This window comes from Schistocerca nitens, chromosome 2, assembly GCF_023898315.1.
Source record: "Schistocerca nitens isolate TAMUIC-IGC-003100 chromosome 2, iqSchNite1.1, whole genome shotgun sequence".
NCBI classification, from domain to species: Eukaryota; Metazoa; Arthropoda; class Insecta; order Orthoptera; family Acrididae; genus Schistocerca; species Schistocerca nitens.
In genome coordinates, this window is record NC_064615.1 from 441,522,012 (window position 1) to 441,547,269 (window position 25,258).

The following is a 25,258-nucleotide window of genomic DNA, read 5'->3' on the forward strand; positions in this document are numbered from 1 at the left end:
CACGGAGAAAGATTTTGTGTTATGTAAAGGTACAGCCAAGATGCTAGACGTATCCGATCTGGTATTGCGGTTGTGGAATGATGATAGGTGTTTAATGTGAGAAGATAAGTATTGGGGGCACCAGTGGCTAAGAAATCGATGAAGTAAGCACATCGTGTGGAGATCGCGTGCCTTATGTGGGCGTATCCAACGTAGCTGGGAGTATGAAGGACTGATATGATCATACAACCGTATATTGCACACGTATCTAACGCAAGCATTCATCACTAGCTCGAGGCGTCTCGAATTTTCACTATTTGTGCCGTGCTAAACTACATCACAGTACTAAAGATTAGGCAAGACTAGTTTTTGGACTAATTTTTGTTTAACATGGGTTGGAAATATTTTTCTAAGTTTTTGAATTGCAAGTAGGGAGGAGAGCGATTTCCGGCAAGCTGTGACTGTTTGTTCTTCCCAGTTTAGGTGTTCATCCAAGATTATTCCAAGAAGGTCTTTTACTGTTTTTTGGTATGGTAGTTGGGTACCATTGAGGAGTATTTGAGGGACTGATTAACTTGGGATGAGATATAAGTATGAGCTGGGATTTCTTGGGGTTTTGTTTCAGACCTAGGTTCTGTGCCCATCGAGAAACAGAGCAAAGATCTGCGTTCATACTCGCTACTGCGTCAGCAATGTTCTTGGGGCTTGCACTTATGTACAGTTGGATGTCGTCGGCATATAGATGGTAGTTGCAGGAGTGAATCACTGAAGAAATATCATTAATGTATAGTGAGAAGAGTAATTGACCAAGGTCGGAGCCTTGGGGAACTCCAGAGCGCACGTTTTTCCATGATGACTTTTCCGACCCACAAATGACTTGTTGACTTCTGTTTTTGAGGTAGCTGTCGAACCAGTGTATTGCGCTGTTTGAGAAATTCAGCTCCTTCATTTTAATTAGTAATATCTCAAAGTCAACTGTATCAAAAGCCTTGCTAAAGTCAAGCAGCGTTAGGATGGTAGCTTCACGTCTGTCCATAGCATGTTTAATGTCATCAGTTACTTTGATTAATGTAGTTGCTGTACTATGGTGCTTTCGAAAGCCTGACTGATATTTGTCGTGGATGTTATGAGTTTTGAGGTAATCCGTCAGCTGTTCATGGACGATGTATTCTAGGGCTTTAGATATTGCAGGTAGTATGCTGATCGGCCTGTAGTCACCTGGCGACTTAGGGTTGTCAGTCTTGGGTATAGGTTGAATTAAACTTTGCTTTCACTCAGTAGGATATGTACTACTGACAAGAGACAGGTTGAAGATGTCTGTGATAACTGGAGTAATAGTGTCTACGACGTTCTTGATCGTGCCAATGCTCACTCCATCATTTCCTAATGCCTCGGAAGAGATTCTCATAATTGCCTTGTGTACTGTGCCGGTAGTGACATGTTTTAGGAAAAACTTGTCTCTCACCTAGAATCACTGTGCTTTTATTGGGATACTGCCCTTGATACAAAAAATACCGATCACTACCACGGAATTCATTAACATCTAAATTATAGGTAGCAGGTTTCAATAGGTATTGTTAATAGAATTTCAGAACCTAGCAAAAATTCATTTAATTTCATGCTACTGACTTTCTGCGTTCCAGTATTAATGATTCGGCGATTAAGTGTGTGTATACAAGTATGTTTTATTTCCTTTTACGTCTCCCGAAGATCTTCCAACGATCACGATATCGATGGGACATAAAACCGTTCTATTCGTTTCCTCCTTTCGTAATAATCTTATAACATTGTTGCTGTATCAGTAACGAAGTCCTAGTCAACGACAAAGCCTTGTGGTATTTGGGCAATCGTAATACAAATGTAGAATGAGGTGCACGTTGATAAAGAGCAACATAATCCATAATGTTCTATGCAAATCTTACGTCATTAACTTGAATCCATTACCGAACTATTTTTGAAGTAATATAAGAATTGTTTTGCAGTCTCCAAATTTTTAAAGCATTTTAATGTAGTGATCAAATACGGAAGTTTAAAAGAGGTGCGCGTAACGCTTGTCGCTTTCTAGGCCACTATCCTTTCTTTGTAAGTGAACAAAATTCACACTGATAACGTACTAGTTCAAAAAGTTTAGATACCGTGTAATGTAAAACTGTGTAAAATCAGAGTTTTCAACATTTCCCTTTTTCTTTGTACACTGTTCGGTATTATTGTGCAGCCTATGTACTAGCACTAATAGAGCATTGGGCAATTCATTAAGCAAAACACTATACGTTTGCGTGAATGTAAAATCTGTACTTTAATTATTGCATGTTAAAAGTAGGTTGTGACGGTGCAAGTTTGTAATGTAGCTACGGTGTGTGCCAAGCAAAGGTAAAATAATATGCATGCTGGAGGATAAAAATGTGTGACGGAAGAGACAATATTCTATAATACTTTGTAAGACATTACTGGAAAGAATAAGAACGTTCACTGGAAATATTCAGAGTTGTTCGTTTCACTCTCATTGGCAAAGTCTCAATAGAATCGTAATTCCAGAACGGTCTTTGGCGACCGTCCGCTCCTACCACCCTCTGTGGTGGTAGCCTCTGATGGAAGCGGGCCAGATCGGTGATATGTGGCCTACGAGAGTTAATTTAACGCTCGATTGGAAAGCTGGCGTCGTTCGTGCGTCGTCTCACTCCATACGTTACGAAATGCAAAGTGCGGAGTAGGAGATAAATTCCAGACCACTTTCCAGCTTCTGTACAGCGCCCACAGTTACTAATTTGTGTATTTTCTTCTCTTACAGAGACAACTTAATTCGGGTTTAGTGATGTTCTGTCCACATTCCATAAGACTATTAAGCTAACAAATGACACTATAATTATAAAGATAGAAATAACTATGCTGTAGTTATGAAAGCCTATTCGAGAATTTATTGCGAGCGAGCGCAGTCCGCAGATATACGAGTGAATTCTCACTGCACATTCATAAGATGAATGCTTCTTCCTCGAAACTTGGCGAGCAGTATCCACACTACTGATAAAAAATGTGTGCCTAATAAGACACATAAAACGCTACGCCAACCATGTTGAATTTTCTCTTTTTTCTGCATCCATGTGGAAAGAGGATAAATAATTCTCTCTTCGTAAAATTTAGTAATTTTAGAAATATGACATATGCAATATGAACATCGTGTATCTCGAAAAAAGTGGTTAACATTTCATTCGTCGCTTGACCTAAAATGTCTCAGATTTACGTGATTACGGACCGTTACAGTAATTAATGTTTAAAACAAATTCTCCAGTTCATCTGCATGCTTGACAATGTTTCCACCAACAGGACTGATAAAATATACTAGGTTCGGTATGCTAAGAAAGGACACACGATTAAGCAGGGAATATTGTTGCTAACATAACGCATGATTCATTGCAGAAGTGCATGAATGTAAGTAAAGTCTACGACAAAGTTTATTAACAACATTTACTGCCTACACACGTCACCATAATCTCAGAACCAAGATTTTATAGAAAATATGTTTTGGAAATTGATGGAAATGTTTTCAAAAAGTGCTGCTAGATACATAGTAGCATTCAGTCAGTCACCAGCAGAAACAGTTTATCAAATATTATTGTTTACAATACGGGCTGGATCAGGTACTATGATATCACCCATATACTCGATGGCGATCAACACGTATACTAACTATGCAGCACAGACTCTGAGACAATACGTTGAGTAATGAAGGGGTCGCGTGGCTCTGAACGGAGAGCAAAATCTGAAAGTACGGGACCGCCGCCAAAATGTGATGACCAAGGTAATGAACAGCAAAACCATAAAGAGCCTCTAGGCGGCAACTGAATGGAAAATGCTATAAACATTGGCGTTTTTCAAGTATGACCGGACGAGAAGAATGGGCAGAGATGGGTAAGTCTCGGAGTTTTATGACCTCAGATTGGCCGGTGCTCTCCAAGCTTCCGACCTAAAAAAAATAGATCTGCTGCAAACTTCTGAGAGAGAGACAGCCACCAAGCTCTGCGCGCTGACAGACAGAACGCAGATAATGTCGTCATTCCTCATAGGTTTCCCACGCTGCTCAGGCACCAATCGGGGGGAAGGACAACGTTTCTACATCAAGCCACCCCTTTCAAGAAGGAGAAGTAGTTGAGATTTTCAGCGGATTCTCACATTTGTCCCAATTTTGGAGAAATTACTAAGGCCTCTCATGATGACAGTATCATATATGAGATTCCAGGATATTGTACTAAAGTATAAAGAGAATCTCTCTATTTTGGTCTCTTCGCTCTCCCTTTTTTCTTTGCGGGAGGAAACTGCATACAAAGTTATATATATATATACCGAAGTGTAATTAATAATTGAAAATGAAATACATCAAAATGTTAATTGCAACAGATGAAAAAAAAATTCTTTGGGAATCTTGTATGGTGGTTGGGGGAAGGGCAGGAATGGGTTATGCTGTCAGTGAAGATATGGATTTGACCATTTATTTATAGCTACTTAAAATCATATATAATTTCATTAATATGATTTTCATTTTGAATCAGTCACCTAAATAGCCAAAAGGACAACAAAAATTTATTTCGTAGGTAACGCTTCTTCGCTAGAAGCGAAATTCAACAGGCAGTAGCGAGTAATTTACACTAAAAGTTATTTCGCAACACCAAAGAGTAAAAGGAACAATAATGAAACTATTAAAATCAGATAATTGATCTACATTAAAAAAAAAAAGAAAAAGCCAAACAGAATTTCACTGTAGAAAAATTCAATATGTGGCAATAATTAAAATAATAAAAGCAGAACATAAAGTTACACTGTTACAGTGCACGCAAATTGTAGTGGAGAACCAGATAAAACATACATACACAAGGACTTCAGCATCAGTTAGTAGAGCGTTGACGAATTACACATTGCGAATCAATCAGAATTACCAGAATACGTGACATGTATCGAACAGTCTATTACTCAGATACCTAACCAATGGTGAGACAAAGGCAGTTTCATTCACTGTTTACCGTCACGTAAATCTGCATTCCTACTTAAAGCTTCTGCTCAAAAGCAGATCCCTAAAACTTTGAACAATAATATAAATTACTGTGTTGCGTAAAATTCGTTTATGTTATTTATTTAAATAATAATTACCATTTAGACATTTCCCTGCATCCTCATATCATATTGTCATGTTTCCTGGTTCTGTCGTTACAGGCACTGTAACTTCTCGAACGTGTGTGCATATGTCAACGTAATTGTTAGCGGTTCCCTGAATAGATATGAAACGTTGAAATAAATTTAGGGAAGTTTTGCGAAATGTTTTACCTACATATATTGACGTATATATAAACAAAACAATATTCATTGCTACCCCATCAGTCGTTACATTGGTCTCTATCTTGCGTCTGTCATTTAAGCAGGGCGGAAATTTTTTGACATTTCAACTTTTACTGAAAACGGCTATGAAACTGAAATCACGATTGTGTGATGTAAATGGATAGCAACTTAAGGTTTAATGGTGGTAACGAAGTGCCTATACTGCAGGAAGCCAAGAGTCTGTGTTTATACTTGGTTCCCCTTTCTGAGCGAGTTACTTGTACCTACAACATACGCAAGTCATGAGTGCGCTTCAGCGGAGACGCAAGCGTCGATCCTACTGGAACATGGAAACGGTGATTTCGCGGGGACCACGACAAATAACGACAGCCCAACGAACTTGTGACGTTACAAGAGTCGTCTTTTCCGCCACGTTTCGCGAACGCTGGGCTCCGTACACGATCCACTGGAGATCAGTATATAACACAAAGGTACCTACTAAGGCGTTAACTTCGTCGTGCGCTATCGAGAGCTTGCGTGCATTTAAACACGCAGTAGAGAATTGTTAAACGTATGAAATAGTTACTCTGCGAGGGAAACAAGGGCTGTGACGTACGCGCCACGGCCTATCTTTCTCATAGGCCTTGCCAGTTCGTACATGAAGTCACAGGACTCGCTGGTGAACATAAAGGGAGCTTACGGATCTAAAAAAAAAAAAAAAAAAAAAAAAAAAAAAGCTCTAAGCACTATAGGACTTAACATCTGAGGTCATCAGACCCCTATACTTAGAACTACTTAAACCTAACTAACCTAAGGACATCACACACATCCATGCCCGAAGCAGGATTGGAACCTGCGACTGTAGCAGCAGCGCGGTTCGGGACTGAAACGCCTAGAACCGTTCGGTCACAGGGGCCGGCGTACTGATCTCATTTCTGATCTGTACGTCGCTATGCTGTGCTACCACGACCCTTCAAATTATCGGGGACGTTTGACGTCTGGTGGCAGTAAAAATTCAAATCAGAATTAACTGCGACCTATTTCTTAGTTAGTTGACCTCTTACGAGAGCTGATGTACGAGTATCGGCATGTGCCGAGGCTGGCTTCAGTGGTAGTGTCACGTGAAGGACGTGTATGGCTGAAGACAAGTTACTTCCAGGCTGTCAGGTTCTAACCAGAGGGAAGAAAGAGACAAATAAGAATCAGTAAAATGACATTGTCTGACGTCGAGGTTTAGTCTTCTCACGCCAGAATACACATTTTTCCGCGCCATTCGTTTCCCCTAGTCGTTTCTCAGATTACATCATTGATGGCTGTATGGTGCTGATGTTTAGCCTTGTGAACTGCATCCACAGCTTCCAGCGTACTACTGTATCACTGACGATTCTAGAAGACCGTCCACATGAAAGATTAGTTTGCGAACTGGTGCTACGGTCACACTGAAATAAGTAATTGCTACTCATTTGAGGCAGCGAACAAGGCGTGAATCCATGTCACTATTCTCTGAAACCAGGGCAAGGAATACGCACGCCTTAGTTCGAATACTTCAAATATTAACGCTAGATAATATTATTTGTAGAACATATTCCGTAATAATGGCAGTTGAGATAGTATTCATATACATCTAAAAAAACGGTTTATTTTTTTAAACAATATTAATTTTTTTTATATTGGTCAATTGTGCACGTCGGACTCATACCGAAAAATCTAAAAAATTCACTAAACTGGTTCATTGCTTTAAACAACGCACTATTTGCTCTATTAGCCAAATAAAATTGATTTGGGCTTATGCATACCTAACTTCATTATTCAGCGCCTACTCGATCCATAACCAGGAGTATGAAATAATTCCTTTTACAGCCCCCTGCCATTATCATGTTATTATATTGTGTTCTGTCACATATTTTTAGAAGTATCCATTTTTCATTTTCCACAAATATGTTACCACGAATTATAATAAACAAGACTGGAGGGGAACGAAGCTGACATTGGTAAAAAGAGTGCAAACTCGAATTTTATCTTTCATAAACTGTTTACTGAATATGTGGCTAAACGCAGACATTATAGACGACTCGTATAGGGCTTATGTATTTCCTAAATTCATTATCTGCTTTAATTCTTTTTATGTCACTTCTAGCATTTATCAGTTGCTTTGTCAGCGTACTTCCCCCATGAACCATGGACCTTGCCGTTGGTGGGGAGGCTTGCGTGCCTCAGCGATACAGATGGCCGTACCGTAGGTGCAACCACAACGGAGGGGTATCTGTTGAGAGGCCAGACAAACATGTGGTTCCTGAAGAGGGGCAGCAGCCTTTTCAGTAGTTGCAGGGGCAACAGTCTGGATGATTGACTGATCTGGCCTTGTAACATTAACCAAAACGGCCTTGCTGTGCTGGTACTGCGAACGGCTGAAAGCAAGGGGAAACTACAGCCGTAATTTTTCCCGAGGACATGCAGCTTTACTGTATGATTAAATTATGATGGCGTCCTCTTGGGTAAAATATTCCGGAGGTAAAATAGTCCCCCATTCGGATCTCCGGGCGGGGACTACTCAAGAGGACGTCGTTATCAGGAGAAAGAAAACTGGCATTCTACGGATCGGAGCATGGAATGTCAGATCCCTTAATCGGGTAGGTAGGTTAGAAAATTTAAAAAGGGAAATGGATAGGTTAAAGTTAGACATAGTGGGAATTAGTGAAGTTCGGTGGCAGGAGGAACAAGACTTTTGGTCAGGTGATTACAGGGTTATAAATACAAAATCAAATAGGGGTAATGCAGGAGTAGGTTTAATAATGAGTAAAAAAATAGGAGTGCGGGTTAGCTACTACAAACAGCATAGTGAACGCATTATTGTGGCGAAGATAGACACAAAGCCCATGCCTAGTAAAGTAGTACAAGTTTATATGCCAACTAGCTCTGCAGATGATGAAGAAATTGATGAAATGTATGACGAGACAAAAGAAATTATTCAGGTAGTGAAGGGAGACGAAAATTTAATAGTCATGGGTGACTGGAATTCGTCAGTAGGAAAAGGGAGAGAAGGAAACATAGTAGGTGAATATGGATTGGGGGGAAGAAATGAAAGAGGAAGCCGCCTAGTAGAATTTTGCACAGAGCATAACTTAATCATAGCTAACACTTGGTTCAAGAATCATAAAAGAAGGTTGTATACCTGGAAGAATCCTGGAGATACTAATAGGTATCAGATAGATTATATAATGGTAAGACAGAGATTTAGGAACCAGGTTTTAAATTGTAAGACATTTCCAGGGGCAGATGTGGATTCTGACCACAATCTATTGGTTATGAACTGCAGATTGAAACTGAAGAAACTGCAAAAAGGTGGGAATTTAAGGAGATGGGACCTGGATAAACTGAAAGAACCAGAGGTTGTAGAGAGTTTGAGGGAGAGCATAAGGGAACAATTGACAGGAATGGGGGAAAGAAATACAGTAGAATAAGAATGGGTAGCTCTGAGGGATGAAGTAGTGAAGCCAGCAGAGGATCAAGTAGGTAAAAGGACGAGGGCTAATAGAAATCCTTGGGTAACAGAAGAAATATTGAATTTAATTGATGAAAGGAGAAAATATAAAAATGCAGTAAATGAAGCAGGTAAAAGGGAATACAAACGTCTCAAAAATGAGATCGACAGGAAGTGCAAAATGGCTAAGCAGGGATGGCTAGAGGACAAATGTAAGGATGTAGAGGCTTGTCTCACTAGGGGTAAGATAGATACTGCCTACAGGAAAATTAAAGAGACCTTTGGAGAGAAGAGAACCACTTGTATGAATATCAAGAGCTCAGATGGCAACCCAGTTCTAAGCAAAAAAGGGAAGGCAGAAAGGTGGAAGGAGTATATAGAGGGTTTATACAAGGGCGATGTACTTGAGGCAGTATTATGGAAATGGAAGAGGATGTAGATGAAGATGAAATGGGAGATAAGATACTGCGTGAAGAGTTTGACAGAGCACTGAAAGACCTGAGTCGAAACAAGGCCCCGGGAGTAGACAACATTCCATTAGAACTACTGATGGCCTTGGGAGAGCCAGTCATGACAAAACTCTACCATCTGGTGAGCAAGATGTATGAGACAGGCGAAATACCCACAGACTTCAAGAAGAATATAATAATTCCAATACCAAAGAAAGCAGGTGTTGACAGATGTGAAAATTACCGAACTATCAGTTTAATAAGTCACAGCTGCAAAATACTAACGCGAATTCTTTACAGACGAATGGAAAAACTGGTGGAAGCGGTCCTCGGGGAAGATCAGTTTGGATTCCGTAGAAATGTTGGAACACGTGAGGCAATACTAACCTTACGACTTATCTTAGAAGAAAGATTAAGAAAAGGCAAACCTACGTTTCTAGCATTTGTAGACTTAGAGAAAGCTTTTGACAATGTTAACTGGAATACTCTCTTTCAAGTTCTGAAGGTGGCAGGGGTAAAATACAGGGAGCGAAAGGCTATTTACAATTTGTACAGAAACCAGATGGCAGTTATAAGAGTCGAGGGGCATGAAAGGGAAGCAGTGGTTGGGAAAGGAGTGAGACAGGGTTGTAGCCTCTCCCCGATGTTATTCAATCTGTATATTGAGCAAGCAGTAAAGGAAACAAAAGAAAAATTCGGAGTAGGTATTAAAATTCATGGAGAAGAAGTAAAAACTTTGAGGTTCGCCGATGACATTGTAATTCTGTCAGAGACAGCAAAGGACTTGGAAGAGCAGTTGAACGGAATGGACAGTGTCTTGAAAGGAGGATATAAGATGAACATCAACAAAAGCAAAACGAGGATAATGGAATGTAGTCAAATTAAATCGGGTGATGCTGAGGGGATTAGATTAGGAAATGAGACACTTAAAGTAGTAAAGGAGTTTTGCTATTTAGGGAGTAAAATAACTGATGATGGTCGAAGTAGAGAGGATATAAAATGTTGACTGGCAATGGCAAGGAAATCGTTTCTGAAGAAGAGAAATTTGTTAACATCGAGTATAGACTTAAGTGTCAGGAAGTTGTTTCTGAAAGTATTTGTATGGAGTGTAGCCATGTATGGAAGTGAAACATGGACGATAACCAGTTTGGACAAGAAGAGAATAGAAGCTTTCGAAATGTGGTGCTACAGAAGAATGCTGAAGATAAGGTGGGTAGATCACGTAACTAATGAGGAGGTATTGAATAGGATTGGGGAGAAGAGAAGTTTGTGGCACAACTTGACTAGAAGAAGGGATCGGTTGGTAGGACATGTTTTGAGGCATCAAGGGATCACAAATTTAGCATTGGAGGGCAGCGTGGAGGGTAAAAATCGTAGAGGGAGACCAAGAGATCAATACACTAAGCAGATTCAGAAGGATGTAGGTTGCAGTAGGTACTGGGAGATGAAGAAGCTTGCACAGGAGAGAGTAGCATGGAGAGCTGCATCAAATCAGTCTCAGGACTGAAGACCACAACAACAACATTATCAGCGTACTCGTTACGTCACATATATTACACACAGTTATGTCTAATTAACTGCAGTTTTACACAGTACGACTCCTGGCAGGACGCTCAATTTCTCTATGGAATTCAACTGTGTGGCCTGATCTTAGGTCCCGAAACACAATGACGGAACTATTGACTCACTATAGTTCTCATTCTCGCGACCTTCTTGACAGAACAGCACAAGTAAAGACACAAATTGCGTTTCATATGTTTGAAGTACTCTAAGTAAACTAAATATAGGAAAGGAATACCAACAGGGCGTTTTAGAACATTCTGGGTGTCATCCCCTTCTCATCTTCATTTACATCAATAAGGATATAAAGGGTATCCTACAGCCACAATAGTTTGGTACGATAATTATATATATATAATTTGGTTGCAGTTACTCCAGGCATCACTGAGTTACGATTTCATGTCACCTCTCCTCACCCACACTCTCATCCCTAGGGGAACTATAGGAGTCTTACTGTTACAGTATTACTTGTCCAAATTGTCTAACATCTGCTAAGTTTGTTAGAAAAAATTTACCTCATACTTTACAGAGATGAACTAATATGACACTATCTTTGCCCTCCTCCCCCCTTCTCTCCCCCCCCCCGTCTCTCTCTCTCCTCTCTCTCTCCCCCTCTCTTCACACAATCACAGACACACAGACACACACACACACACACACACACCTTATCAGGGCTGTCACCAGTGAGTCTAGCGGCCGCAAAAACTATGGACCCGATACTGACATTGGTCGCTAACGAATATTTTTACATGTCAGTCTTCTCACCCACTCAGCCAACCGTTTGTGTAGTAGGAGTGGGGGGGGGGGGTTGGGAGTATATCAACAGGACAATATATTTCTATAATCGAAACAGCCAACCGTTTGGGTAGTAGGGGGGAAGGGGGGAGGTATATCAACAGGACAGTATATTTTTATAAACAAAACAAATAATGAGTTATGTATATACAAAATTTGATTTGAACTGCTCCAGGCCTCACTGAGTCAAGCTACATTACTTCTATGGAAGGTAGAAGTTCTTACTCATATTCTGCGTCTTTCCAGATCATTAATTATACAGGGTGAGTCACCTAACGTTACCTCTGGATATATTTCGTAATCCACATCAAATACTGACGAACCGATTCCACAGACCGAACGTGAGGAGAGGAGCTAGTGTAATTGTTTAATACAAACCATACAAAATGCACACAATTATGTTTTTTAACACAAGCCTACGTTTTTTTAAATGGAACCACGTTAGTTTTGTTAGCACATCTGAACATATAAAGAAATACGTAATCAGTGCCGTTTGGTGCGTTGTAAAGTGTTAATTACATCCGGAGATATTGTAACCTAAAATTGACGCTTGAAACCTCCGACGTTCAGTTGCCTGTTGTAACAAACACGGGCCACGGGCGTTTCATGGGACGTGGAGGACGCATAAATTGGCCAGCCCGTTCTCCTGATCTTACACCTCTGGACTTCTTTCTGTGGGGTACGTTAAAGGAGAATGTGTACCGTGATGTGCCTACAACCCCAGAGGATATGAAACAACATATTGTGGCAGCCTGCGGCGACATTACACCAGATGTACTGCGTCGTGTACGACATTCATTACGCCAGAGATTGCAATTGTGTGCAGCAAATGATGGCCACCACATTGAACATCTATTGGCCTGACATGTCGGGACACACTCTATTCCACTTCGTAATTGTAAACGGAAACCACATGTGTACGTGTACCTCACCCCTCATAGTAATGTACATGTGCGTCAGTGAAAAAGACCAATAAGAAGGTGTTAGCATGTGGACGTAATGTGCTGTTCCAGTCTCTTCTGTACCTAAGGTCCATCACCGTTCCCTTTGGATTCCTACGTAATTCGGTGCTCTACGATACACACGATCGAACAGCGGAGGAATGGTACTCAAGCGTCAACTTTAGGTTACAATATCTCCGGATGTAATTAACATTTTACAATGCAACAAACGGCACTGATTACGTATTTGTTTATATGTTCAGATGGGATAACAAAACTAACGGGGTTCCGTTAAAAAAACGTAGGTTTGTGTTAAAAAACATACTTCCCTGCATTTTTTTATGGTTTGTATTAACCAATTACACTAGCCCCTCTCCTCAAGTTCGGTCTGTGGAATCGGTTTGTCAGTATTTGATGTGGTTTACGAAATATATCCAGAGGTAATGTTAGGTGACTCACCCTCTATATGTACGAAGTTTGGTGAAATAGATTCCGTGGATTAGGAGGAGATTTGTAACACACATTTTTTGATACATAGATAGATTGAAATTACGGCATTTGTGCGAGTTTTCAAGCATGTGTACTCATATTACGTTATGATTAAGATACAAGTTACATTCTTGCAATACTGTTGTACCTCTTGGCGGTAACGTAGTCATTGATTGTTATTAACGACATAAGTAGATTTGTCATTCAATCACAATTTACAGTCAGTTGACTTCAAGTTGCATGCCAGTGAAATGCCGACATATTAACAATCAATGATTTTATCAGCATCAAGTGTACATAGTTCTACAAGAAAGTCATCTTTAACATACTCCTGTGACACAGCACAACATCAAATATAATGCGAGACCTGAGTTCCTCCGTGTATTCAATTGTTTAATAACCTACGGATAAGCAGTCTGTGACGGCGTCGACTACCGCCGACAGGAGACGCCGCGCCAATTTCGAGGAAAACTGTAGCAAATAAGCATTACGCAAAAGAATTTAAAGCATCGTTTCTAGAGAAACTCTAGAAAGAAAGGCACTCACACACACGAACACACACTCACACACACACACGCGCGCGCGCGCGCACATACACTAGCATCATCACAACCCAAAATTACCGACATCAGAAGTATCAATAGTCAACGGGTGAGGCTCTATTAACTACACACACTCTTACGACGACCGACGTCAGAAGTGTCGATAATGAAATCAATAACCAACGGTTGCATTAACTCTGTCCCTCTGTTTTTTGACAAGGGACAAGGCATTATTCCTTGCAAAGATTTAAACAGAAATCACCATCTGCTAATTTAATATCAAATGCTTCCTTAATAACACTATTCCAGTAGTTGTAAATACGTGCCAGAACCTCCGTGTTACTAATTCCATGGGATGATCGGTTCCAAGACAATGCTCGGCTGTTGTAAGCATGTGTGCCACATATGCTCAGTACACTGGTCCTCCACAGTCTTGATAGGCTGACCAATATGTGGCATGCCGCAACTGCAAGGAATACGTAGACTTCCGCCTTATGCAATCCTTTCCGGAACCTAAAAAGACCCAGATCTTAGTTGGTGGTCGAAAAAAAAAATTCACATCATATTTCCGCAAAATACGACCAGTCCTCATCAGGTTATCTCCATTCGGAAAGCGAGTGCACTAGCGATTGTTATGTGACTTATAAATTATAGAGTGCAGAAATCAGTCGTCTTTTTTAGATTTTAATACGCAAATCCATATTTCGGTTAGTAGCCATTCTCAATGCACTATTTTCTATTGTCAATGCATGTAAGTCCCTGTTGTTTGGGTGTCAGTCACAGTATTCAAAGAACTTTGACTGACGCCCGAACAACAGGGACATACGTGCGTTGACAATAGAAAATAGTGCTTCGAGAATGGCTAGCTACTAGCCGAAATCTGGATTTGCGTAATAAAAAATATAAACGACCAATCCTGTTTGTAATGCTTCCTGCGTAAGGTATAAAGGGCGTAGACCTTGGTGCCACTTCGGTATTCTCATCGCCCACCGGGTGCACAGTTGGTCGTTAGCCCAATGCAGGTCAAATCTGTCTTTCACTATAACCATTCTGATCAAATGTGACCTTGAGAGCGGCTAACTCAGCAGTAAATCTCTCAAGAATTTGTGATGACATGGGCCCTGTGAACCAAGGTACGAAGCACCCCATCACGTTGAGCCGGATGGTGACAATTATCAGCCTGCAAATACACATCCGTGTGAGTAGGCTTTCTATAAACGGCATGTCTCAACGTACCATCAACCTTCCTCCATACCAATACACCAGGAAAGGGAAGATAGCCGTCCTTTTCCAGTTCAGTCGTGAAAGGAATATTCGGGCGGATTGAAATGATGTGTTCTAAAAAGTCGTTCAAGTTCTTGCCGCAACGAGGACAAACAACAACAGCATAGTCTACGTACATGACAAAAAACACACAGTTTTCAAAGCCGCCGACTCCTAGGCATGTTCCTCAAAGTCTTACATAAACAAGTAGGGAATAACAGGGATCAACGGGATCCCCACCCTAACTCCTTCAGCCTGCTCGTAGTTCTGGTCATTGAACAAAAAGTAAGTGGAAGTCAACACATGTCGAAATAGGTTTGTTAATTCAGCATCGAATCTAACCTCACTCAAACGTAAGGTTTCACACAGAGAAACACGATGGAGAGAGAAAGAGAGAGAGAGAGAGAGAGAGAGAGAGAGAGAGAGAGAGAGAGACCTCACAAAAACTTACTAGATGATCAGAGCCATTCAAACAATGCAAGAAAACCGCCAGGTTCTTAATGAGTGTCTCCCACCGATCTATTACAGGGCTCAACAAAGTAGCAAGATATTTTGCTAAACGATACGTCGGAGCTCCAATGTTACGATCTGATGAAGACGAAACCGTTCCTTGTGGACCTTAGATAGGTTATATAACCTATAGGGAACAGAAAAATATGAATTAAGACTCTTGATAGTGTCCTGCGGCAAGGAAATTTTCTTCAGGAGGCTATTAGACTTTTTTCCAGCATCACGTGAGGTCAGCACCAATCCTGTGATACGCTGATTCAGATAGTAAACATTGCATCTTCTGAAAGTAATCTTGTTTGTGTGAAACAACGGTAGCATTTCCCTTCACCGTACATAAAATAACAATATCTGGATAAATTGTAACTGAACGTGAAGCAGCCCTCCGTTTATTTGCCGCAGTTTTGCATTAAAAATGGCAGGTGTGCTCCAGTAGAAAAATCGGCGGTTGTCGACGGCGTCGCCCGTATTCCTGTAGGTTATTTGATCAAACATTGTATTTGGAATGCTGAAACTGGAATAGTGAACAACAACAATTACAGTTAAAAGCAATTATTATCTCATTTAAAAAATTATGGATGCTGTGTATCCCAATTGCAACATATTAATGCGTAATTCCCACTCAAAATGTAAATTCCTACTGCCCCCAATATGTTTGCTTCTGTTGCGCTGAAATATCTGTGTATACTGTTACACAGAATGTGAGAAGTGTTCTTAGTGAGTTATTTTATCAAGCGAATTATACGCTTTCACAGCTGACGTTCGCTGCTGTTTATACGTACGGGCCTTGTTAGGGCCTCGCTGGAAGTGATGTGTGCCTAAGCCTAGTTGAGACCTCCCGCACGCTGATAATCCGTCGCTTTACGTCGCATAACGGCGCGGCCCACCAATCACGTCGACGACCTCAGAAATAAGCTGCCGCCTCCTCCACCGCCAGGACGTGTGACGCAGTCGCTGTACAAGCAGGCAACAATCAGGTCATGTAACGTCTGCAGACAACACTGAAATCGAGAATAAACGTAGGAGGTTCTGTCTAACAAAATACGCTAGAAATATTGAAAAAACTCTAACTACTAGGTTTATTTAAGCTAGTAAAGAATACAGCTGAAACCTCATTTGTCAGCAATTAAGACACAGTAGAAATAGAGGAATATACCCCTCTTCTTATTGAAACAGCAATTACTAAAACTGAAATTCAAGACTGACACATTTTGATAACAAATTCCAATCCCAATCTTGAAGAAGGGACCTGTGTGAAGAAGAGAATTTGTAGACAGCAACACTCTTAATGCAAATGGGAAAGTTTGCTAAACATATTCTGAAAACTTAAGTAAAGTTATTTATTTATTTATGTTAAGCGTCGATGCAAATGCACAATTATTGAGACAAAGTTTTTCGAAAACGAAACCTCGTATAGAAGTTCTGATTTGACTACGATATGAAGCCATACGAAACACCGAACGCAGAAGGTGACTGTATACTACAGCTAACATGTCAGTTTTACAGTTAAGTCGATCACGAATGCTGAAGAAATCAGGCATGAGAGAAATGCATGCTAGAATGATTACAATTTCTTTCCTACTTATCAATGATACCAAAATGAATCTGTACCCCTCGGAAGGACTCTTGAAGCATTCTCCTACATCAGATTCAATCACAATGACTTACAGGTCCGTGTCAGGAACGTAAAATGCTGGCCGGGAAAACAGCAACACCGTGGACATCAACTAACATCAAACAAGCGTTAAACGTATCAGATGCTCGGAATTGGTTACAATTAAACTGACGGTAATCCAGTTGCTGCAGTGAGGGATATGTACATGATGGCACGCTATAATATAGTAAGTACGTTCATGAACCATGCACTTACTGAGTATGCTGAATGAATTAATAGTGTCACTTTCAGCCACCAGGTAAAAATATGGCGCTGTAAGTATAAAATATTTCTTGATCTGTCGCTTGGTGACGCATGTTTATTTCTTTTGTGAACTGAATGCTAGTGTAAATGGTTTGAGAAGATTAAAGTTTTCTGTACGACAGACGGTACACTGTTGGTGAAATTGTTTTATCAAAACGGCAGCAATAGCAGATCTGCATTGCTGAAATATCACCGACAGAAATGCTGCGGAGTGGCCCATGTCAAAAAATGGGCTAAAGAATATGATCAAGTAATTTGAAGAAACGGGTGAATTAGACGGTGCAGCAGGGGACGAGGGTGGCCCATGCCCATGGCAGATGACGAAGTAGTAGCTATAACCGACCGTACAGCACATGCCTCATATTCTACAGCAAGTGCACGACCTGCTTCACGGGAATTTTCTCTCCCATGGTCAACGGTTCATAAGCTTTTTCGGCGCGTTTTACACTGGTATACCTAAAAGGTTCAGAATATACACCAAATGAGGCCTCAAGATAGGGTACAGCGCCATGACATTGGTTTTTGGCACGCATGAAAATGGATAGCATATGGCCGGGGAGTGTTCTTTGCATGGACGAGGCACATTTCACTCTGTACGGTGCCGTAAATGCACATATGTGTCGTATATTGTGTTCTACTTAATCTCATGTTGTGCAGGAACATCCACAGCACTCAGAGTGTGTGACTGGATGTTGTCGTTCCACAAATTCCTTCATTCTATGTCCGTTTTTCTTTGAGGTGGTGAAACCTAATAGGGCTGTTAGGTGTACAGTGAATCAGCTGTTGTTTAAGGAGATCCTTACAACGTGCAGACACGTTATCAGGACCACATTGCGCAACTGCTGATTCCAGCTTTTCAAGAACGCAACTGTGCCCACTATATTCAGGCATGTCGGGGAAAAACCACATGTCATTTACCGGATGAAAGATTATTTTTTCGGCATTCTCCGAGAACGCTCCAATTAATAAACCTACCTACGGTGTTTCAGCATCCTTCAGTACGTAAAGTCCGCACTGCAGCTCTCGGAACACCTCTGTTTCACTGTAACCTCCCGGTATTTTAATGCAACTGCACTGCGTTGGTTCGGTTACTTCATCTACGTTCTCTATATTAGAAAAGATGGCAAATCGTGCTTCTTATTCAGAAATTGCATGAGAATATTGTTTGTTTGTGAGATGATTGTGTTATGCCTCGTTCAAGAAGGAAAAACCCCTGTCATCGGAGGGAGAATCGTAGCCCGTGGAGATGCAGTATATTAGTTCCGCGATATCGCTGCTCATGTTGATCAGATTCACAATACTGTCAAGGGCAAATTAAACAGAAGGGTGCGGGAGCGCCATACCTAGCGCCTTGAAGGACAAGAACCTTCAAGCCCCCCCACACAGCAGCGTATAAGAAGGCAGACGGTCTGTTCACGCGGTCGTGACGAATCGTACAAGCACGTAATGCACCGCGAAACAGGAAATTAGCTTGTATGCAGCAGGGCAAGCATCCACAAGAACATTATAACAACATCTAGAGCACTATGGCCCGTCAGCACGGCCACCATTGAGTGGAGAGGGCTGCGCCGATATTGGTGTGCCTAACGACAACCCTGGACATGTGAGGCACCACGTTGTCTTATAATGCACTCACATCTGGAGGCTCTGAGGAGGGTCAATGTTAACACATTGCTTTCGTCGTCGTAGTACCTGGTGAGTGGTCTAGTGTGCCATCGGGTACACAGTATGATGACCTATGCTTCACATAGCTGATGCTTCGGTCAACTTTCCACAAGATAGCACAAAACCGCATGTTGCTGGTGCCGTCCACACCTACATAGATAAAGAGTTTGTTTTAATGTTGCCCCAGCCAGTACGTACTCCTTATTTCTCACCTATGAAAACATGTGGTCAAGCGGTACCAGGATAATGTCGTGTGTCCAGCCGCCAGCCATTGCAGATGACGAACTTGCATCGAGCTGAAGCTACACGAAATGGCATATGTCAGCCACACTCAGGTCACCAAGTTGCCCTGCCAGGTTACATTGTTGCTGCCAGATGTGAAAAGTATAGTAAATTTCGCAAGTTACCTGCAAAAGCCCCCAAAACCTTTCTCTGAATTGTGTCTAGTATACTGAATACGCACAATAAGTAAAATCTTTTTTTTTCCCTCATTCTCCCTGGTTCTGAAATTTTCATGGCAACCCGTGTGCACATTTATAGGTCGCAAAGGGAATTTCTTATGGTCTTTTGAAAAATGTCTTCTCGCTTTCATCTCCGTCCGCAGTTGTGATTAATAAGCATTTCAGTCCAGTTCTACAGGCAAGACGGTGTAATACTCTCCATGCTGTTATTAAAAACCCAGAGACACTGAACGGCCGTTCCGACACATGTCTGCATTTTGAGGAAACTATAGGTCAAGTATCAATCCACTCAACGAGTTTTAACTGTTGAGTGCTTCCTTGAATCATTTAAAACAAGTGCCTCGAGAACTGTTTCAGTAACGACAATAATAATCTGTATAAATTAGATATCCTGAGTATGTTAAGAGTCTATCGGAAGGATATTAATGAGATTGAGGATGTTGTAGCATCGTTAACAGTTTTAAGATTTGATTGACTCAATATTGATTTAGATCGAGGCCACTTGACGTCAGAGTATTGGAATACAGACTCAGCGTTCGATCATCAAGTTCGTCTCCGCTTCTGAGGTGAGCTAATGCACTTTTGTGAAGTTCCGAGCTGATGCAGTCACGAAGGCCGTTCTTCGTAGTGTAGAACAAAATTTCATAATCACCATTATGAGGCCACGTTTAGGAAAAAGGCCTGATCACCAGACCTTTAACCACCGTTTTGGACTGAAACAGAAACGTCTCATCGTTGTTGCATAGAGTTAGGACATGTGACGGCGGTGAAGGTAAACCACCTTCGAACCTGGACGACTCAGTCACTAGTACATTTCGCGATGAATAATCTATTGGCTGGCAACAGGTCCAACTTCCTGCCGTTTCTTCACCATTACCAAAGCAGAAACACCACTACACTCAGCAACAATTCATCTCATTCATGACAACAACTAAGACACAAACTTCACGTAAGGACGAAGGAAGGTGCTGTGTATCTCCTGCACGACAGCAACCTGCTAACCTGCAACACACTCGCGTCCTGTGTGTGGCTAACATCCAGGACTCATTTTCCACAAACAGGCAAAAGTGCCTGCCAGCCTAAAATGAACCGCGCCCAGCCTATGTGTTGGCAAACGCTCCCGACAACGACATGAACCGCAGCAGCAACAAGCGAGTTTGATTTCCACTGCGTCTGTGACACCTGGCACGTGACCCACCAGGTCCATAGCAAAGAGAGCGCACTCTCACAACTATAGTGGTGTGACCGTGGACGTCACTGTTTCAACAAACGACGCATGCTCACTAGCAGCTCGTGCTGTGTCCATGGACCTCGACAATGCTTAGTCAACCACTAATTGCCATTTCTGCCTCCGCTGTCGAACGAGATATTGCTTCGAACACTCTGCGCCAGGCGCTGGCTGCATTCACTGACCATCCATCAGAGTCTCGATAAAGAATCATCGTCGGACAGTCTCGGTCGATTGTTTACCTAATAGTCCCTACCGAGCTTAGGGCAGTGACTATTCTCTCTGCCGGCATCGGCCTCACGACAGCTAAGTCCTTTCTTGTTTGGGGACTCAAACAACCAAACCAAATCTCATTTCTATGTCAAAAGATTTATGTTCATTCAAATAAAAGTACCCTAATTTGTGTACGTGGGCAGTGCTCACATTATGCCTACACCGGTGCACAATATAACAAATCAGCAACGAGTAATTTTCCTGCCCCAACATCAACCCACTACCCTACCCGCTTTCTTCTCCATTTTCAGCTTTCGTCCTACCTTTAGCGATGAGTAAACGTTTTCCCTGGCTGTAGTTTAACTCATGGGACTTTTCTCATTCCTCGCCGTTCGTGAAACTAATAATGCTACACGCGAATCCCTTCATCAGTCGTACGCAGCGTAAAATCTCTGTTTTCACTGTAATGACTGATTAGCAATAACTGCTTTAGGCTGTCCAAGACTTACTAGCACTCATCAAAGGAAGGTATAATTATTGTGTTCTAGTAACGCGACTTCTGAAGGAGAACATAGGAGCAACAATAAACTATCCACTGACGCAAGATTTTATAAATGAGAAGATCTGAAAAAGGATTAGTAAACATAATCTAAATCCGACACAGGCAGTTTATGCAGGCCGTGTTCCCATTGCATTACGTGAAAGACTGCGGTAAGTCGACTAGGAGAGAGAGTTCGATCGACACGGTTGCTGTATATAAAAACAGTGAGCCATTACTTACAACATTTGTCTTACGACTGTTGCACTACAATTTATATTGCAACTCCAAATAGCCAACACAAGGTAATAGAGTTTCATACTGTAACCCCCCCCCCCCCAGGATTACGACTGCATTATTTCGTGTGTACGCTCACAAACCGTGCACGGGTTTATTAATGCATTAACAGTGATGACTATAGAGAATTTCGATCAACACAGGTGTACGTCGGCTGAGTGATCAGAGCTCACTTCCTTTCCAGCAGTACTGCACACCGCTGTCCTTGCAGCCCTTTGTCCATTTCCATAAGCTCGTTAGCAAGAGACTGGCATAGAAGTCCTCTCTGAACAGGCTTTTGACAGAAATGTCTGTTGCAACGATGTTCGCGATAGCACTGGATCAATTAATAGCTTCAGACTCTGCAACAGAATCGTCCATAACTGGCTTACCAAGCTCCGCATGCGAAACACTGAGCACTTTATTCCTCAGAAAGTACTGTGTCGAGTCAGTGTTCCTGCATCTGTGTCCCCTGATGCATTTCCCAAGACTGCCTTCGACACGACTGTAACGTCTCATATTTCTACTCGCAGAAGGCGAAGTAAACAGAACAAAGAAGAAACGCAGTTTTACCGGTGTTAAAGCTACAGTTTTGCACCATTTTAACGCGAATCAATGTGGATCGAGCAATAACAACGTCTGACTCGATATATTACATTAGCGGAAGTTCTTCAGTTTTATCTTGTCTAGGTTTTTCCACGACTGACTAGGTAACCTACTGCAACATCAGAGCATTTAGTTGGCCTGAAGCTTCCACCGAGAGTAGCAGTCAGATGTTTTAGGCACATTAGTTGCACCATAAACTGATAGCCAAATATACACTACCGGCCATTACAACTGCTACACCAAGAAGAAATGCAGATGATAAACGGATATTGACTGGACAAATATATGATACTAGAACTGAAATTTGATTACATTTTCACGCAATTTGGGTGCATAGATCCTGAGAAATCAGTACCCAGAACAACCACCTTTGGCCATAATAACGGCCTTGGTATAATAACGGCCTTGATACGCCTGGTCATTGAGTCAAACATAGCTTGGATGGCGTGTACAGGTACAGCAGCACTCGAACGTTTTCTGCATCCAGAAAGGCCCGTACAGGACCTGCAACATGCGGTCGTGCATTATCTTGCTGAAATGTAGGGTTTCGCAGGGATCGAATGAAGGGTAGAGCCGTGGTCGTAACAAATCTGAAATGTAACGTCCACTGTTCAAACTGCGGTCAGTGCGAACAAGAGGTGACCGAGACGTGTAACCAATGGCACCCCATACCATCACGCCGCGTGATACGCCAGTATGGCGATGACGAACACACGCTTCCAATGTGCGTTCACCGCGATGTCGCCAAACACGGATGCGACCACCATGATGCTGTAAACAGAACCTGGATTCATCCGAAAAAATGACGTCTTGCCATTCGTGCACCCAGGTTCGTCGTTGAATACACCATCGCAGGCGCTCCTGTCTGTGATGCAGCGTCAAGGGTAACCGCAGCCATGGTCTCCGAGCTGATAGTCCATGTTGCTGCAAACGTCGTCGAACTGTTCGTGCAGATCGTTGTTGACTTGCAAACGTCCCCATCAGTTGACTCAGGGATCGAGACGTGGCTGCACGATCCGTTACAGCCATGCGGATAAGATGCCTGTCATCTCGACTGCTAGTGATACGAGGCCGTTGGGATCCAGCACGGCGTTCTTTATTACCCTCCTGAACCCAACGATTCCATATTCTGCTAACAGTCATTGGATCTCGACAATGTCGCGATACGATAAACCGCAATCGCGATAGGCTACAATCCGACCTTTATCAAAGTCGGAAAGGTGATGATACGCATTTCTCCTCCTTAAACGAGGCATCACGACAACGTTTCACCAGGCAACGCCGGTCAACTGCTGTTTGTGTATGAGAAATCAGTTGGAAACCTTCCTCATATTAGCACGTTATAGGTGTCGCCACCAGCGTCAACCTTGTGTGAATGCTCTGAAAAGCTAATCATTTGCATATCATAGCATCTTCTTCCTGTCGGTTAAATTTCGCGTCTGTAGCACGTCATCCTCGTGATGTAGCCATTTTAATTTCCAGTAATGTAAATCCTTACTGGGGCGGTGTTCCTACGACTCCTGCCGCATTCGTCAATCTCAGTCTCCATAATTAATACGGATTTCGCACCGTTAGGCGTCACCAACAACCGTAATGGCAGTTATTAATTTTTAACATTTTTTACCCATCGCTGTGCTCCAGACACGAATGCTTTCTAAATTATTTAATCTGGGTGTCATCAACGATCAGACTTCTGTTGGTCACACTCTTTTCTATCCCTTGAATTCATTTAATGTAATGTCTTCTTCTGTGACTTTCAAATGCCAGTCTCCTTGTGGCTTTTCTTCGTAATCATCAAGCACTTCTAAACATACATGGTGATTGACTCAATAACGGCTTTATGACGTGAGAGTATTATAGTTGGAGGACAGTGTACCGTTAGCGTGTTTGCTCGATACTTCAGCTAGTAACTGATTTTAAAATCACACGAAGAAATACGAACCAGACTCCACCATATGCAGTTTCCACCCTTTTATACAGTTATTGTTCTTGCCAGACTTCAGGTTATATTTTTGAGCATATGTAAATATTTCGAGTTCTACGCATTTAATTGCTGTAAAATATATTGCAGTTCTTTGGAATACAATGACGATTCTTTAGTTACAGAATTTTATAGCAAGTGAAATTCCAAATAAGAATGCTTGGCGTCCAGGCAGTAGGTACTGATAAATCCCTCTCGAGCTTACAGCAGCGTCAGGTGGTTTAAAATACACGAGCTTTCAGCCGAGTACGCCTCCGCCTTTGTCAAGTGGTGACTTTCACTTGTTTGTTGCTACCTTCATTGTATTGCTAGGCTGCCTTCTGTGACGTCACTGGTGCTCGCCCCAGCGCCACATAACATAATGTTGTTATTCCAGGCCTCTTCAGACTTCCGATAGCAGGGTGTCCCAAGCTGTGCTTTGCAGCAGGCCGCCATATTTATTGAGGGTGTTGAGACATCGTTAATGACGCTATCCCAGAAACTATTTTCGTGTAGTAACAGAAGTCTCGTCGAATGCAAAGCGATGCCCGTCTTCTAGAGCATACCCTGTTGCTGATGATTTCTCAGAGTCCTGAAGGTGAAAACATCTCTCACGTTAGACCCAGTGCTTGTCAATAGTATGCACAATGTCTCCAACATAAAATTACCCACACCCAGTAGTTGCTTTGAATACTCCTGGCGTTCAGAGGCGTACATTATTTTCCACAAGCCTCATATGTTGTCGATATTTTTAACAGCGCTGTGTAGAAAGCGGGAGCTGTTTTCGCCTTTGGTATGCTGAGAAGTCAGCGGTGACAGATCACGCTCCAGAAAACGGACATCGAATTGCATTCGACGAGACACCTGTTGGAGTGTTAGTTTCTAGCAGAGCGTCATAAAAGAAGCGATCGAGACAAAAATTTATGATAAAACCCTCGATAAAGACGGGGCGTGGCACTTGGGACCCGGCCGTTGGAAGGCTGAAGCAGGCGTGAACGACGCACGGCAAAAACATTACCTCACATGGGGCTGAAACGAGCACCAGTGACATCACAGAAAGCAGCGCGGCTATGTAAGGATGGT